Raw genomic sequence first — 19,874 nt, 5'->3', positions numbered from 1 at the left:
CAGAAAGTAAACAGAGTTCACATTTAGACCAGCTTTGTTTGGGATGTGACTGTCCAGATGTTATGTTTTTGTGACTATTCCCCTCTAAAGACTGGTTATTTTCTTTGCTATGACTTTCCAGCATGGGTTTTCAGAGGTACTCTTATCAGCTCCTAGAAAAAAGTAATTAAAATTCATTTTATACAGTGTAGCTTATTGAGTTTTTGTTTTCTGCCTATTTTTGTACTAGGAATTGAGCCCACAGTGCTCAACCACTGAGCCACATCCCCAACTTTTTTTTTTTTTTTTCTTCAGACAGAGTTTTGTTAAGTTGCTTAGAGCCACACTAAATTGCTAAGGCTAGGTTTGAACTTGCAGTCCTCCTGCTTCAGGTTTACAAGCCATTGGGATTACAGGTGTGTTCCACCAACCTGGTTGAACAATCTTTCTTAATGGACAAAGAACAGTAGATGCTGTTCTTGCTCCTATGCTAGTGAAGTGTGAATTTAAATTTCTTTATGCATCTCAAAGAGAACACAATATTGTACAGCAATTCTAAAAGGGTGGAAGTTATGTGGTTTCTGTAAACTACTTTTCTTGATGTTATCCATGAACCATCAGTGTGTTTAGCAGTTAAATAAAAATTTTTGTCAGAGGACAGTGGTCAGGCTGGACTGGCACTACACTGTTACGCCAACAGCATCATTCAAAAACAAGCATTCTTGGCTGGGGATGTTGCTTTCCTCACATGTGTGAGGCCTTGGGTTTAATACTCAGTTCCACAAACAAATCACTGTTCTATGTTTTCATTAATGAAATACAAAGTAATTTTTGGAGGAATGAAGTATAAATTACTCATTTATGTATCTTATTTGTTATAACATGGCACAAATCATTTGCTTATGTGATAAACACTGCTACAGTTAAGATCAGCATTGTCTTGAATATTTAATGTCACTTTAAACATGGTCAGGGTTAATAATAATACTGCTGGTAAGGCCACTCTATAGATGTCATTTTACTAAGGATCTTGATCGTGCCTAACTTTCCTAGATATAACAATAAAGGCTAGCTGAAAGCCAAAACTTGGAAGATAAATTGTTGCACACACCCAGCTCTGCCAGTATGTTGTTTCTCCTCCATGCCAAGGCAGATGATCAGATTAAGGTGAATTAGAGAAAAATAACTGTACTGAGATTAAATGGGAGTTACTCATGATGGGATGGATCCAATTTCTCTGGCAGGTTTGGTCCAATTTGGGGCCCTCTTGTTAAAAGGTTAAGATATACTCTGTTTCAGTAATGGGAAGTAGTTCAGTGACCTTGGACAAGTTATTTAAGGTCAGTTATTCTCCATTGTAGCAATGTTTTGAGGATGAGCACAGTTGTTGCATATAAACTGGTAAGCACAGTGCCAAGCACATTACAAATTACAAGTAGATCTTACTCCATGAAACAGTGTTTTTCTTCAAGGTAAAATGCAACAGGAGGGCAGTAATTGACATTGGACGTATCATGAGGAACCACAAATTGGCTCTTAGCTTCAATGGAGCTCAAGCTGTAGCAGGTATTATTTCACAATTTTAATTAAAATCAGTTTCAGAGGTGAGATGTAAAGTTTTCATAATTTTAATTAATAGTGGTTAAATGTCTTTGCTTTTTTCACCAATTTACCTAAAGCAAACCATTTGCATTTGTAAAACTCCAAAAATCAATAAATGGAAGATGCAATAACTGAGTACTATGGTTTGTTTCATCTTTTGTTTAGTGGATATTGCTTCTCCATGAAGATGAGAATACTTGGATATTGTGCTTTCAGAACTCGTGTTCTGCATTCCATGGTTACTGAACACTCAGGATTAGTAGTATTTAATGTAGATATGAATTTGGGTAGGATGTGTTTAGAACACATGCAGAGGAATCGTGTCAGTCAAAATTTACTAAAAGCTTATTGTTTAGCAAAACTCTATCTTTGAGAACACAAAACATGACAGTTCTGAAAAAACCTGAAGAAATTTAGAAGAGGAGTGACTTTCTAAGTCAATCAGAAGCACATGCCATCCATAGTTATTGCTAACAAGTGATTTTTATAGATTTTTGTGTACCTGGCATGGGTTCGTTTGATTCTTTTTTTAATTATTCATTAGTTATGATCAGTTATACATGACAGTAGAAAATGCTTAAATTCATTGTACACAAATGGAGCAGATGTTGGGTTCTTTTAGAGAAACAACCTTAAAGGGTAGTATCATTTCAAGGGAAAAAGATAGTGGAAGGTTTACAAATGGATTCCCTTGCTAAGCTGTAAAATATCTTGTATTTTGTGGCAGAGCTATGGATGATTTTATTTGTGATAAATAATTAAGCTTGTATCTTCTATAAGATATAGTAATTTCCAATCTTGGTCCAGTTAACTGAACTCAATAATGAAGAATATGCTGCTACAGAGTATTATCTTTGATACCAGCTGTTAGAGAATTCACTTAAAACTTCCTATTTGTTATTGGTATTAAAAAATCATTGGGGGTCTGTCTTTTCACATCCTTTCATATTTCTAAGCCAGAATGACCTCTTAGAGCTGGCAGACTTCATACTCACTGTGTGAGGCAGTAATTTGTAATCTTTGTTCTGAGTTCACTTAAGATATGAGAAATACTTGTAATGTTGGAATTAAGCTGTTAGGATACAGTTCTTCAGTCATATTATCATTGGAAGTTATTATTTTAACCTTTAATTAGGAGAGTCACTGTTCTTGGCTTTCTGTGGCCTGTTTCCATTGCTATTCTTTCATCATGTGATTTAAGTGTTTCTAAATCTTACATATAGAATAACTTTGACATAGAATAACTTTGTAGTTTGGTCCTGTCCATTCTGCATGAAATCCAGCCCTTTCAACAGTGGCATACAGAGGGCACATGTGCAGTAAACATTTATTTGAATTAATGAATTGTTTTAGGGCAGCTTGCAAAAGTAATGTTTTCAGTATTCAGTGACTGAGCCTTCAGTACTGGTAATTCAGCTAAACTTTCAGACTTCATTTGAAGCCAGTAAACAGACAACTGTGCACTCCAGGGAGACCAATTTGTTAACATTTCTATCCAATAGTAATTTACTTTTTTTGTAAGAGAGGGGGAGAGAGAGAGAGAGAGAGAGAGAGAGAGAGAGAGAGAGAGAGAGAGAGAGAGAGAATTTTTTAATATTTATTTTTTAGTTTTTGGTGGACACAATATCTTTATTTTATTTTTATGTGGTGCTGAGGATTGAACCCAGTGCCCCACGCATGCCAGGCAAGCCTGTTACCGCTTGAGCCACATCCCCAGCCAGTAATTTACTTTTACAATCGTGTTTATGTAGAGTAAATGTCAAAAGAAAAGGTGTATTTGAAGCAGTTACATGAGTAAGTTTGCTACAGTGAAAGATTTTTGGTATGCTGATGGAAAAGGGACAATTTAAAATTGATATTATAAAATTCAGGTAGCTCTTTTTAAAGACAGTTTTATTGAAGTCTAATTGACATCCAAAACACTTCATGTTCAAAGTGTATGATTTAATCAGTTCTGACACATGTGCACACCCAAGAAACCATCATCACAATAAGGAGAATGAACAGATCCATCACCACCCCAAATTTCTTTGTTCTTCTATCCTCAAGGTCCTCTGTTCCTTTCTCCAGGCAACCACCAACCTATTGATCTGCTATCACTGTAGGTTAATTAGCTTATTCTAAGGTTTTATGTAAATGGAATTATAGAACATGTTCTCTCTGTCTCTCTCTCTCTCTCTCTCTCTCTCTCTCTCTCTCTCTCTCTCTCTCCCCCCCCTTGCTCTTTCACTCAGTAGTTTGTTCCTTTAAGTGCTCAAAGTATTCCATTGTATGGATGTGCCTGTTCACCACTGACAGCCATTTGGGTGTTTCCAGCATTTGGCTCTTAGAACTAAAACCCATCTGAACAACTGTATTGCAGATCTTTGTGTGGACTTAGGCTCTCTTTTCTCTTTGGTAAATACCTAGAAGTGGAATGAGTAGATCATGTGCTAGGTGTATTTTTAATTTTTTAAACTGCCAAACTGTATTCCAAGTTGTTGTTTCATTTTACATTCCTACCAGCAGTGAATGAGGAATCAGTTGCTCCAAGTCTCTATCTTAAATATTACTATGGTAGTCTTTTTAAATTTTAGTCCTTTAAAAGATACATAGTATTACCTCAATGTGATTTTTTTTAAAAAAAATTATTTGGATATATACACAATGCCTTTATTTTATTTATTTATATTTATGCAGTTCTAAGGATTGAACCCAGTAACTTATATGTGCAAGGCAAGTGTTATGCCACTGAGTCACAACCCCAGCCTCTCATTGTGATTTTAATTTGCATTTTCCTATTGGCTTATTATGATGTTGAGCATATTTTCATGTGCGTATTTGCCATTCCTTTTTAAAGTATCAAATCTTGTATGTTATTATTTATTGAGGTATTTGATTTTCTTATTAAGTTTTAAGAGTTCTTTATATATTCTGGATACAAATTCTTTATTAAATTTATGATATTTTGTCCCAGTCTGACACGTTTTACATTCCACTAGCAGTGTCTTTCAAAGAACAGATGTTCTTAATTTTGATGAAATTCAATTTATGAATTGTTCTGTAATGCCCTTTTGGTATCATATCTAAGAATTCTTTGCCTAACCCCAAGTTACAGAAGTTAGCTCCTTTTTCCTTGAGGAGGTTTATTGTTTTTGGTTTTACACTTAGGTATATGACCCATTTTGAGTTAATTTCTGTATGTGGTGCAAGGCAGGGGTCAAAATTCGTAAGTTTTTGTATATGGGTATTTAGTTCCAGCACCGTTTGTTAAAAATGAACGTTGTCTCTTTGCTGAATTGCCTTTGTACCATTGCCAAAAATCAGTTTTTTGTGTACATGGGTCTATTTTGGCCTCTATTTTGTATCATGATCTACTTGTTTATCTTTATATCAGTACCACATTGTCTGAATTACCTTACCTTTGTAATAGTGTTTTTCTTCCAGATTTTTTCTTTTGCAAAGTTTTTTGGATTGCTCTGGGTCCTTTGTATATGCATTGGAAGTTTATAATTAGCTTACCTGTTTATACAAAACAGCCTGCTGGGATTCTGAGATATTGAATCTATAAATCAACTTGGAGAGAATTGACTTCTTAACATCATTGAGTCTTCCAACAAATGAACATGTTATTTCTTCCCATTTGTTTAGATTTTCTTTAATTTCTCTCAGCAATCTTTTAAAGTAGAAGTCTTGCATATCCCTTTCAAATTTGTCTTAAATATTTGACATTTTTGGTGTTATTATAGTATGTTTAAAAAATTCAATACAAAATTTTTCATTACTAACATAGAACAGCAATTCAGTTTTGTATCTAGCTCTTGTATCATGCAGCTTTGCCAAACTCACCTTCTAGCAGTAGCTTTTTGGGGGGCATATTTCATCGGATTTTTCTATATAGATAATCTCATCATCTAAAAATATTGTTTGAATTCTTCCTTTCTCACTTGAATGTCAGTTTTTTTCTTGCCTTATTAATCTAAGCAGAATCTCTGGTATATTGTTGGATAGAAATGATGGGAGTGGTCGTCCTTGTCTTGTTCCTTATATTAAAAGAAAAACATTCTATCTTTTTTTATTATGCGTGCTGTTAACTGTAGGTTTTTTTGTTTTTGGGGTTTTTTTTTTTTTTTTTTGGATTCATTTTATCAGAATGAGACTGTTCTATTCCTAAGGTTTTTATTGTTCTTGTTTTTGAACTAAGAAGGGGTATTGGATTGTTATTATTTGTTTGCTAATATAATGATGTGCATTGTGTTTTGAATGGCAAACCAGCTTTGCAATATTAGCATAAATCTCATTGAGTCATGAGGTATTATTCATTTTATATATTATTATAATTAATTCATTAAAATTTTGCTTGGGAATTGGATGTGGTGGCATACACTTATAATCCCAGCTACTCTGGGGCAGGAGGGTCACAAGTTCAAGCCTAGGCTGGGTAACTCAGTGAGATCCTGTATCAAAATAAAAAGGACTGAGGATGTGGCATTTGCCTAGCCACATTAGAACATTAGCTTAGCATGTGTGAAGCCCTGGGTTCTATCCCTTTTTACAACCACCCATCCCCCTCACAATTTTGTGTAGGATTTTGCACCTGTGTTTATGAGGGGTATCCCAACCTTTTATAATGTCATTGTCTGGCTTTGATAGCAGGTTAATGCTGGCCTCAGAATAAGGTTAGGAAGTATTTCCTCCTATTCAGTTTTCTTATAGAATTTGTATAATTTTTTTTTTCCTACATGTTTGTTGGAATTTTCCAGTGAAGCTATCTGGATCTGAAAAAAAAAAAATTAAGAGAAGATTTTCAAGCTACAAATTTTCTTAAATATAAACCTGTGACTATTCAATTCAGGTTTTCATTGTAGGTGAGTTTGGTGGTATCTTTCTACAAAATTTGTTCTCTTCATTTAGGTTAATGGATTTATTGGCATATATCCTTTTCATCTCTACAAACTATGGTGATATCATCTTTCCTGATTTTAGTAATATGTATATTCTCTCTCTCTCTCTCTCTCTCTCTCTCTCTCTCTCTCTCTCTCTCTCTCTCTTTTTTTTCTCATTAGCCCAACTGGAGATTTCCACTTTTTTCTGTCTTCTCAAAGAACCAGTGGTTGTTTTTTGTTTATTTTTTTGTTTTGTTTTGTTTTTGTTTTGGGGGGCGTGCTTGGGATCAAGCCAGGGCCTTACACATGGTAAGCACACACTGTACTATTGAGTTATACCCCAGCCCAAGAACCAGCATTTAATTAGTTTATTTTTCTCTATTTTTTTTCTGTTGTTTATTTATTGATCTTTCTGCTTTTTCTTCATTACTTCTCTTCCTCATTTGCTCTCTACATGTGATTTAATTATTTCTTTTGCCATATTTTAAATTTTTATACATAAAATATGGTTCTTTGAAGATTGTGATTTAAATTGTTTCCTCCCTGAGACATAACGATATTGAGGCACAGAGAAGTGTGCTGTAGCTCAGTGGTAGAGTGCTTTCCTCACACATATGAGGCACTAGGTTTTATCCTTAGCACCACATAAAAATAATTAAATAAAGATTAAAAATAAATAAATAAAGATTAAAAAATGAGAAACTAGGAGAAACTAATGTCTGAGGTATCTTACTTTGTTGAAATCTGTGGAAAAATTTCTGAGAGCAAATCATAAGTGTTACTTTTTTGTCACTTTCTTTTGCTTTTTTGCAGTGGCAGGGATTAAACTCAGGGATGCTCTGCCACTGAACTATATCCCCAGCCCTTTTTATTTTGGGGCAGGGTCTCAGTTGCTGAAGTTGGCCTTGAACTTATGATTCTACTGCCTCTGTCTCCCGAGCAGCTGGGATTATAGGCTTGCACCTGTGTGCCCAGTTTTCTGGTGTTAGTTTTTTTTGTGTGTTTTTTTTTTTTTTTTAGATGGACACAATAGCTTTAATTTATTTATTTTTGTGTGGTGCTGAGGATCTACACGAGAAGAACATGACTCTCTGAGGAATGGAAGCTAAATAAAATTTGTGATTTCGAAGTGGTTTCCTGGAATTAGTGAAAATAGTAATTAAACCACATCTAATGAAAAGGTGGCATAGCACATTTGAAAGGAACCCTCTTTTATGATTTTTAGCTCCAGAATATGATGTCAATTAGATACTGCCTTTGCCTTATTGAGAGATTTGCATCCCCATGCAACTTTATTTCTGGAAAGGGTGACACTGACATAGCTCAGTGGTAGACTAGCTTTGTTTTCATCATGTAGTAATATAAATAAATAGGCCCAACATGTTGACCCCATGCTTTATTTTCCAAGAGAATTCTGGCTTAACTGGACAGGATATGTTACATTCCTTAACAAACTGTTATCTGCTGAAGAAATGCAGTTTCAAAATAATGTTTATTAGAGAAACTTAAGTTACCCTGAAGTGAAGAGTTTTGTGACCCTGCTATAGACCAGATTCTGGAACTCAGAGAAATAAAGATAATTCTTACTAACCATAAAATCTGTGAGAGTTTATGCTTAAGAATTCAATTAGAAATGGTGAACATGAGCCTAATTAACCTAAAGTTGTCATGGCAGAGGATACTTGAGAGTTTGATGTTATCCTGCTCTCAGTCCATAGTCAAGAAGTGTACCTGGTCAGGACTCTTTGGGATCTTGTTATAGATCTTCAATAAAACTGAAGTTCAAGAGAGCCATGCTATTATCTTTTCAGAGAGAACACACTTTCTTCTGTCAGAGTGTCACCCTGTTCTTCCTTCAAATCACTTCTAATAAACTCATTGCCTGCCACTCTGATTGCTAAGTTTGGAAAGTTATGTCTTGATTGAAAAAAAAGTTTGCATTTGAAGGGAGTGGTCTTCATTCTACCTCAATTTTTCAGAGTGTCCCAGCCATGTATCACTAAAAGATCCTTGCCATCTGAAGGGCTATCAGAGACTCCCTGGAGTGTCTTCACTTCATAGTTTATACTGATCTCTAGAGAAAGAGACCCAGGGAATGATATTCACTAGACACTCCAAAAGAATTTAGACATGGGGCTGGGGATGTGGCTCAAGCGGTAGCGCGCTCACCTGGCATGCGTGCAGCCCGGGTTCGATCCTCAGCACCACATACCAACAAAGATGTTGTGTCTGCCGAGAACTAAAAAATAAATATTAAAAATTCTCTCTCTCTCTCTCTCTCCTCTCTCCTCTCTCACTCTCTCTTTAAAAAAAAAGAATTTAGACATGATGGCTCTTCAAACCTTTTGTTAAGCAGTTATGAAACCCACAAGTAGGACAATATAGGAGGTTAGAAAGAGGACACATCACACAGGAAAATCTTAAAGGAGGAATTTCAAATCAGATATTGTGATAAGGTGTCTGTACCTGGGAAGACAAAGAGCAGAGAAAAATTGTTCTTATTTTTCAAACTGTCAAGTTACAATTGTCTGCTTTATTCTCATGTGAAGTGCTCACAAAGAGAAACCAAAATCTTTAATCTGACATCCAGTTCTTAGAGAAAAATTAGAAATACTGCATTCATTTGAAATGTAAAATAGAAAAAAGAAAACATTTGACAAGCAAAGAGGGAATGCTGGCATTAAATATATGAACAGTGCCAAGTGCAATGGTGCACTTCTGTAATCCCAGTATCTTGGAAGGCTGAAGCAGTAGGATCATGAGTTCAATTTTAGCTTCAGCAAAGATGAGGTGTTAAGCAACTCAGTGAGAATCTTTCTCTAAATAAAATACAAAATAGGGCTGGGGATTTTTCTCAGGGGTCCAGTGAGTGAATATATTTTAGAATGACTTGTTATCCAATGACAGATAACTAATCCACTCATTATTGACTGAATGCCATGATTCAATTACAAGATACCAACTAGTTTCTATGTGGAAAATAGCTGGTATCTTATAGACAGTGTGGTGAAGATGTTCCTACAACTCCTGTCTGACAGGGTCACATTGTGGGGGATTCTGTGGCAGGGCTGCACCACCTGAAAACCAGAACAATGGGGAATGTTAAGTGTTTTGTTTATGATACTCATGAGATAGATAATAGGGCATACCACAATCAATAATAAAAGTACATGTTGCCTGAGATTGCAGGAAAATTCCCAGAATGAGATTAAGGATGCAAATAAGATATGTCCTGAGATGTATTTTAGTATCTTTGACAATACAAACAATAGTGTTTTTTCTTAAGAAATTCACAGGGGAAAGATTGCAAATCAAGGTTCCTGAGAAAAGCTTAACAATCTACACTAAGCTCCTCATTCTAAAGTCACAACCTGTGCAACATACATTCCCTTTACTAACAGAGCCTTCTTTCTCTACACAGGAATTCATGATGAAAATAGGAAACACATAGTCAATACTAATAGCAAATGAGTTGAAGTGCAGAGCCTGCTCTTTAATTAAAAATTATAAAGACATAAGAATTCATAATTTGATGGAGGATCAAAGAAACTCTTTAAAAAAGCAGTTAAATAGGTCATGTGAAAAAAGAAAATTACTTTGGAAAAACAGAATAATGTAAAATTTTATATAGATATATTGTTGAGTCAGTTCAGAGGAGTAGGCTTTTAAATAATAGACTTTCACTGTTTTAAGTGTGTGTTATTAGGACTTTAGTTTAGAAGCAAAAAAAGCTTACCAATAATCATACATGTGCTTCAAAGTTTAAAGTTGATAGGTCATCATGCCGGTAGTCAAGTTGCATAGTCTAGTACTTAGTGATTGAAGTGAAAATGTAAAAGCTTAATCATGATTGGCAAAGGTTACAGGAACATATTTTAAACAATGTGTTCAATATCTTATGAAGTTAATATATGTCAGTAAAGATTGCAGCTCTTGAAAATTATTTAAATGAAAGAAGTTTTGGGCTTTGATGCTATTTTAACTCCATGAATAAATACTGTTACAAAAGGTATAAAAATAAAGGCCCCTCTATGGGCATCAGATCCTTCTGAAGGCTGCTTTTAATTTGCAACCTGTCATCCTGTCTCCTCTTCTTTTTCTGAGGCCACATATCCTTCAGTACCCCATGCCATTCATACTTCAGGACCCCTGGATTCCTGCTAGGGCTGGACCCTGGCAATAATAATTAAATTTTTCTTTATTTAAACTTGAAGTTGACTCTGTTGATGGGCTGTATTGAATTATAGAAAAAAAAATATATATAGACATAATGCCTGTGATTTGTGCTAATATTCTCATAGTACCCCATACCAAAGAAAAAACAGACATCATAATTCTATTTTTATGCTCAAGGCAAAATTGCAAATAATTTATTTTTTAATTCCTTATACTCTAGGTTCTGGAATACTGAGAGATCTAGAGACCTGGCACCATTCACCTCTTGTTTATTTTATTAAACTAGAAACTTTAAAAATTTTTTTGTCCCATTTTTTTGTAGGGGAGTAGGGACAATGCTGCCTCAGGGAATTACTTATGAGTTGAAGTCTCAAGCTCTTTTCTCAAAAGGCCAGAGAAAAGAAATGTTAAATAAAATTTTACAGTAATTGTGATATTTAATTTTTATATAAATGCACTTCTGTCTGGGCTAGATCTAAACACTGGGAGGAAACTCTGCCATGAAATAATTTTATCCTGAGTCACTTAATGCAATTCACAGAAAAAAAAAGAAATAAATAAAATAAAGATTCCAAGGCTGTGGAGCAGTCCTGTAATATTGTAATATCAGTTACTTGAAAAGCCATCAGAGAATTTGTGACCCTTCCCCAGGACTCTATATATGTTTCTATCAATTCATCAATCCATTCATCTGTGGTCCTGGGACTCTGTAGTGAATAATACCCATGGGTCTGATCTCCAGTATTTTTTTTTTCTACTGGCAATTGAACTCAGGGGCACATGACAACTGAGACCACATTCACAGCCCTATTTCTATTTTATTTAAACACATCATCTCAGTGAGGTTCTTAGTGCCTGCCATTGCTGAGGCTGGCTTTGAACTCACTGTCCTCTTGCCTCAGCCTCTCCAGTTGCTTGGATTATAGGCATGCACCCCTGCATGTGGTACATCCCCAGTGTTTGAGCAACAAAAACAGAACAGACGAAATCTGTCTTTGTGTCCTTATTTGATTCAGATCTGGATAAAATTTACTATTACTCAAACAGTAGGCCTACTGAATTAGACAGGAAGTCAGTGTAGATAGGTAAATCGAGTCAGGTTGAATCTAGGAAGCCAATTTTGAGTGAATCTGGGAAGTTGGAGACTGTCCCCTGAGGGATATTATCAAGAACTTGCCCCTGCTCCAACCTGTTGCCAAGGTAACCTGTCCCAGGAATTTCCCCTCCCTACAGGGAGCTATAAGATTGTTAATGTGTCCTTGTATTCTATCCTGCCATTCCCCTTAAACCCACATATTTTGCAACTTTAGGCCATTCCACCAAGCATTTTTGGGCCTAGACATGTCCTCAGGAAGGAGAAAGATATGGGGGGAAAGGCAGGAGAACAAAGGAAGCCTAGGACATATAAAAGGGCAGAACACCTTGCTTCTTGTGATACCCTGATACCAGCTATGTCCCCCTTCTCCCTTGTGGGAGAATCTATGTTACCCTTTTCTAAATAAACCCTGCTTTGTATGCTTACCTCGACATTCTTCTCTAATTTTCAAACTTCAACATGTGGAAAAGTAAGACTTGTCACCAGTAACCAATGGTGTCACTACCAGGATCAATTTTGGAGGAAGTTTCTGAAGCCCTTTCCAATCTGTCTCTTGGGTGAGAACTGTCCAATCACGACACAGACAGTGATGAGGGGAGGGACTTCCACAGTCTTCTATTCCTTTTGTTTTGGGAGCCTGCCATTTATTGAATCCATTTCTCTGCTTCCAGGTTTTTGTGCTACACTGGAGCTGAAAAAAATATATATAAGGGGAACACTAAGCATCCTGAAATCCAGAAAATGGTAAGTGTGCTTATTTTGAGACTGGTTAGGGAGGCTGTTTGAAGCCAGTGGGATTGGCAATTGTGGCTGGAAACTCCTCATAATTGTCTCCAGAGTCTGGTGGCTATGTTACCGCTGTTGACCGGTGAGGAGTCCTTGCTTCCCCGATGTTGAAGAATAACACCAAAGAAGCACGCTGAGGCAAGGTCAGAGTAGAAAGTAGAAGTTTATTAAAGGACAGCAGAAAAGACTTTCCTGGAGGAAGAAGGGGACCCAAGAGGTGGAATCCAGTTGGCGGCAAATGTGTTCCCCTTTTTATAGGTTTGGTGATGAAATGTAAGTTGGAGAGCCCGAGGGGTGGGACACTTCTTTGTGATGGGCTATCTTTAAGTTTGCTGGGGGCTGTTCATTAACACTTCTTTGAGGTGGACTTTGGCCTAGGGCCTTTTGGGGACTTTGTCAACATTCCATGAATTGTCCTGTGTTTTCCCTGAGTCATTCCCATCATGGCCTCCATTTTAGATTTCACTCGGTATTAGACCCGATTTACCTAACTACACTGACTACCTAACTTTAAATCTGGCTTCAGCTAGAGGGTCTCTCTTTGGCAGCTTAGCCTTTAGTTTTCTCTGACTAGTATAGTGGAGCTTAGATCAGTATTTTAGACCTCAAGTCTTTTGTTCCATAATTGTATGGTGTTTTCAGGGCCTTCCTGATTCCTATCAGGGCATCTGTGTGCCATTAGCTCAGCATGTCCCCAGAATGTGTGGTGAAGACTGGGATAATCATCAGAAGAGGACCCCAACTTCATTAGTTGTGTTCCTGTGTGAGAGAAGCTGTGGCTTTTTTAGGGACCCCTGTTCTTCTTCCTCCTAAGTTTTTTTTTTTTTTTGTTTATATGTTTGTTTATTTTAGACCATGAATTATTCCCCTGGGTGTTTATCTACTGACCCACATTCTCAACCTTTTTCTATATATTTATGTAGAGACAAAGTCTCACTGAGTTTCTTAGAACCTCACTAAGTTGCTCAAACTGGTTTTGAACTCAACATCCTTATTCCTCCTGAGCTTTGTAAATGTAGACTAAGAAGTATCTCAAATCCAGAATAGTTATCTGATAGTTTAGCTATTTATAGGTCTGAGATTAAATCCCAAATTTCCAGCTCCCTTCACATTCTCAAAGGCAGGGTTCTTGCTCAACTTGAGAAAAAATAAAATAAAATAGATAGTAAAATTACAAGGCAGCTGTACAATGGACATCTTATTTAACCATACCTGAATGTTAATGGATAGATATGTTAATGAGCACCATTAAGGCCTATTCAAATAAAAAAAAGAAAAAAAAATACTTGAGACTCACTTATGGGAATACCTTCAACCAAATTCTTTTTCCTTGGGGTGAACCCAATTGGAAGTCACTGGAAGGAGGATGGGATACATTAAGGACAAACTTGAGCCTAGTTGGTAATAAAAATGCCTTTTTCAATACTCATTTTAAATAGATATTAACCAATGCTCTGCCAAAAGCCATATTTAAACTTTGAAATTGACACACACAAAAAATGTGTTCGTCTGCTATCATGCCCTCTACCACATTTTGAGAGTTGTATTTTTTCTTGCTAAAATAAATCCTATTCTTTTTACTATTACCTTCCCTGAGTGTCCATAGATTTTATTCTTCAAAACGTGTGAGACAAGATCCCAGAGAAAATTGGTTAAATGGGAAATTTAGTTTCATCTCAAAATTTCAGTTTCAACATAATTATGTTTTCCCATGTTTTCTTTTAAAGGCATGCTTTGTTTGTATTTTTTTCTCCAAGAACTGGATGGCAGTTTTAAAAGATTTTGCTTTATCCTTGTGAGACTTTCACATAAGAAAAAAAGCAGGAAAAAATTAGATGATGTTAAAAATAATGACTTTTATCTTAATAAAATAATATAGTCAATGTGTCCCAGTTGCCAGGGACAAAATTGTGACATATGCAGTCAAGGAGATAAATAAAAAATGTCCAAATGCTTCTGCCCCTTTTAATGCTTTATTCACTCAAATTGCTCACTGCAATTATACTCTATAGGTTCTTACTCAAGAAAATAACAATCCTGAATGCTAGACACTGTAATAGAGATAATCCATTCACAGCAAAAGAAAAAAAAAACAAAGGTTGATTAATTTACTGCTAAGAAGTCTAGATTAATTTTAGACACTGAAAAGTAACTTAATCATGACAGGCTAGTTACAGACATTCCCTCTGTGTACTAAGTTTAAATGTAAGAACAAAATTCTTAAGCCTTAGGCTTTTAGTCCAGCAGATGCACACTCACTCAGACCATGGTGACCAGGTCCAGAACCAAGGCAGATTTCTCCTGGCTTGGAGTGGACAACAGGTTGAGGAGATAACCTATGGAGAAGTTGTGGCTTTCACCAAAGTTCAGATGAAGTGGTAGAGTTTGAGAGATGAGAAAATCATGCAGAGGATCAGAAGAAAAATGACAAGTGATGGGATGTCAGGTCCTCCTCAGGCTCTTCAGCTTGAGTGCATGCTGGTTTCTGCTGGCTAAATCCCTGCTCATTAGCTCTATTATTTATACTAAATTTGGGGGCTTTTAACCTCTCTTTCAATTCTTCTTAGCTATCATGGGATTTCTCCATGACATCATTTACCCTGGGGTCAGAAACTTCTGGTCTTGTGGTCTCCACTCTGATTTTCTTGTCTTTCTCTCTTATCAGGCCAAGTATAGCCTGCCAGATATTTCACTCTGTTTATCAAGTTAAGGGGAAGTAACTTTTTTTAAGGCCATACTGGAGGACTCTGTGGGTGTGCCTCGTGCCACTGCATGTTTCAAACTGGAGTTTTTAAAATGGAGTTGTTTAAGCTCAGGGCTAAGGCCATCCTCACAGTCCCAATTAAATACTTTTTAAAAATGTAATGGGACCTTAATTGATGTTTTTCCCTCCATATATGTAAGACCACTTTATTAAAATGACCTGTATAAGCATTCCAAACATTTCCAGGAAACATCTGTGTCCTAGTGTGGAGGAAAATAAAGATGGGACTGAACTTGATTTAAACTCTAAGGAAGTTTAATCACAAAGGGTAGAGTACATAGTGAATCTGAACATCAAAAGCCATGTGAGAAACCTGGTACATTTAAAAAAAATAGTTATCAATGGACTTTTATTTTACTTATTGATATGTGGATCTGAGGATCCAACCCAGTGCCTCACCCATGCTAGGCAAGCATTCTGTTACTCCAGCCCTAATCTGATACATTTTTAATAACCTGTTTTACATACATTAACCAGTAGCCTTAACACTTTTTCAATATCTGTTTGGTTTGAATTAATAACCCAGAAATCAGTGAAGCAAAGAATCTAATTTTATCTCCAACTGTGGTTTCAGATATCACAGTGTCTGAGTTAAGATTCCCCTTTGAAGAACTTAACTGTGTTGTGTTCTCATTCCAACGTCCCATATTTGCCCAGTCCTCAGTTTTAGAACAGTCTGACATAAGGTGTCCACAGATATCAATGTCTCTTAGCCTATTTGGAAAATATCATTATCTGAGTCTTGTCTTCTAGAGATCAGTTTGAACTATAAGTGTGTGGCATCTAAGGGGAGTAGTTCAATGCTGTGAAGCTGGAAGAAATCTTTTGATATTCTTTTCATCTAAAAGGATGTTTTTTTTGGGGGGGTGCATACCAGGAATTAAACTCAGAGGCACTCCACGACTTAGGCTCATCCTTAGCCCTATTTTACATTTTCTTTGGAAAGAGTTGCTTAGTGCCTTACCATTGCTGAGGCTGCTTTGAACTCTCCATCCTCTGCCTCAAACTCCCAAGCCCCTGGGATTAGAGGCATTTCCCACCATGCCTGACTGGCATTTCATTTTTTTATTAGATACTGTGAATAAAGCTACAGTAAAAATGGAATTACAGTTATTTCTTTGAGAAAAGTTTTCCAATTCATTTAGATGTATGCCCAGAAATATTATTACTGGATTGTATGGTACTTTTTAGCCAGATTTATTATTATTATTTTTAGTTATTGAGTCACTATAGATTAACCCATGGACTCTTTTTCACTGTGCTATACACCAACCTGTACCCCTTTTTTGAGACAGCATCTCACTCATTTGGTTACAACCTTGCTAAATTGCTAAGACTGGTTTTGAACTTGAGATTCTCCCTTCTTATACTCCTGAGCCACTGGAGCATAGGCATGTGAAGACTTGCTTTGCTACCCCAAATTATTAGTGGATTATATGTCATTTTTTCTTGAGCTTTGGAAGAACATTAACCCTTTTTTCATAAAAATATATTTATAAATTTTTAAATTTTCACTAATATTTTTACATGTATATGGATACTAGCATAATTGTAATCTTTCAGAAATTGTTCACCTTACTTGGTTTGGCACTGGGAGATAAACCCAGGAGTGCTAACCACAGAGCCACATCCCCAGTCCTTTTTATGTTTTATTTTGAGACAATGTGGAGAAAACAGGAGCCACTTCAGTGAAACTAAAAATGTGTCTGATCCCAAGAAAGCAATTTTTTCAAACTATAGGATTTATTTCACTTTGAATGTTCCTCCTCTTTTCACCTATTTTTCTGGTTTCAACAGCATGGATGAACATATCTGTAGCCTTATGCTATCATATAACTACATATTATCAGGATCAGAAACACAGTATTTTATATAGGCTTTGCTACTGTTTGAGGAGTATCATATATATTAAATAAACACTTTACACAAAAAATAATAGCAATTTATATAGTTTCTGTAATTCAAGAGAATTTGTTTCTGGTCCTCATCAATACTGTGTAATTTTTTTTTTTTTTTTGGCATCAGATGTTAACTTGCATTTTTATAATTTGTTAAGATGTTAAGAGGTTATAATTTTTGAACATTTCTCCTACCATAAGTGTCATTTTTTTAATTAAATATTCTTTACTTTTATTATGTGAGCTCATGAGTTCTCCCACTTCTCTTTATACCTTTTCTTAAAATTATGTTATTATTTAGCTGTGGCTGGACATACTACCCTTATGTTATTTATTTATTGTTATGTGGTGTTGAGGATGGAACCAAGGACCCCACATGTGCCAGGTGAGTGATCTGCTACTGATCCAGAACTCCAGTCCATCTTTGTACCACTTAATGAAAAAAAGTTTATTTCTTAATGTTGCCCAATTTATAATTTTTTTAACATATTTATGTAACTTTCTGAAAATAAATAACTGCTCTGTTTTGTGGTTCTTGAGATTTAATCCAAAGTTGCCATTACACTCATCAACATCCCCAGGCATTTTTTCAAAATCTTATATAGAGACAGGTTGTTGGCAAGTGGCCCAGCTAACCTTGAAATTTTAACCTTTCTGCCTTAGTCTTCCAAATAGATGGCATTAGAGGCAAGTACTATGACATTTTCCATATAAATCTCTTCTATTCATGCTGGGAATTGAATGCAGGGGTAACTGACAAATGAATCATATTCCCAGGATTATTTTATATATTATGTAGTGACAGGGTCTCACTGAGCTTTTTAGTGACACTTTTTATTGTGGCTGGCATTGAACTCAAAATCCTCCTGCCTCAGTCTTCAGAGTTTTGGGGTTGCAGGCATGTGCCACCACACCTAGCATAAATTCTTTGTTATAGTAACTTTTGACAGATATATATGTGTTATTGAATCTAGGGGTGGTATACCCTTAAGCCACAGCCATATACCCAGGCCATTCAATATTTTATTTTGAGACAGAAACTTCCTCATGGTGGTCATGGCCTTCCTGTGTTGACAAGACTTTCTTTGAACTTTTGGTTCTTCAGCCTCTACCTCCCAATTCATTGAGATTATTTGTGTAATACCATCCACAACTCTATTTTATTTTTATATTGAAGTATATAATGCTCCTGAAAATGAGTTTCTTCTGATATTAAGAAAGCATATAATATAGTTTTCCCCAAAAATAATTTTTTGTCCCAATGATTTTTTTTTTTTTTTGGAAAGAATGTCATATTTCTATTTCTGCAAAGCACTGCAAACTTTCTCTAAATTTCAAGTTTCTTGTTGTTTGTTTTGCTTTGTTTCATTTTCTTTTTCTTAATAAAGGTTCTATGTTACTTACACACATCTATTTATTCATATTATTATAAGGTATCTATTTCTATAGGTTCATATTGTACAACAATGTGTGGTAAAATTCATCTCTTTTTCAGTGATGTACTTCAAGTAAATCTAATATGTAGCCTAAGATAAATTAAAAAAAAAGTTAAAAAAAGTTTAGAGTTCAATGTATACCTATTATTAAATGAGGCATATTTGGTACAGGTACATATATATTACTATTATATACAATTAATATTTTATTGCTACATCTCAAATTAATCATATCTCTTTCAATTTAATTTGTCTTTTGGAAGCACGCATACATGACACTCTATGCAGATGTACATTTTTTGTGGTGTGAAAATTTTGCTTTTGCTTAGTATGTTCTGCCCTTTATTCTCCTTTTTATGAAATTGTCATTTCAAAATTATTCATTTTTCTGAATTTTAGACCTTTTATTTTAACTAGTGAAGTCTGTAGATTTTCTTTTTATCCTCAGCTTTAGGTGCATCCCACTATATAAATTTTGATGTTGTGTAATTGACCTCTAATATTCTGTAAAATTTACCCCCAATTCTGAGCACTCTGGACTATTGATGTCTGAATGAAAAAAAATCTCAAAATTATTCATGCAAAAAGCTGGAAATGGATGGATCAGAATGTAAGACTGGTAGATGCTAAGTATGTAGGTGACATTATTTTTTTTTAAGTATTGATGTAGGGGCTGGGCTCAGCTCCATATTTCTGACCTATCACATAAGAGGCCCTGTGATTGATCATCAGCACCACATAAAAATATATAAAATAAAGATATTGTGTCCAAATACAACTGAAAATAAACACATTAAAAATTGTGGAATATATGGGGGTAGGGAGAAAAAGATCAATGAAAAAAAAACTTGAGCAGCAGAAGGGTTCAGATGCAACAAGTCTACAATGGCATCATGAGGTTACATGGGTAGTGTTCTTGGAAGCAGAAATAAAATTTGGGAAGAAAGAAAAAGGTAACTGTTGCACTATTCCCAAGTGAGAGAACCAGTTGTGTGGGTTCTCTTTTTAACACTTCCCATCTAGAAGTGGAATTGACAGTTCATAAGGTATGCCTCAGTAAGTAGTAGAACACCATATTGAAAGTACCTTTACACTTTTTCAAGGGTACAAGCTCTCTTTTACAATTGCAGTCACATTACATCCTTGTACTTTTTAGTTATTCATTCATTCATTCAATTATTTATTTATTTATTTACTCACTTTTTCTTGTCATTGTTTTTACATTATTAGTGATCATATAATGGCATAAATATCCCAAATGTTAACTTCTCT

Source organism: Spermophilus citellus (genome assembly GCF_964194105.1).
Source record: "Spermophilus citellus genome assembly, contig: SCAFFOLD_238, whole genome shotgun sequence".
NCBI lineage: Eukaryota > Metazoa > Chordata > Mammalia > Rodentia > Sciuridae > Spermophilus > Spermophilus citellus.
This window is presented reverse-complemented; position numbering follows the sequence as displayed.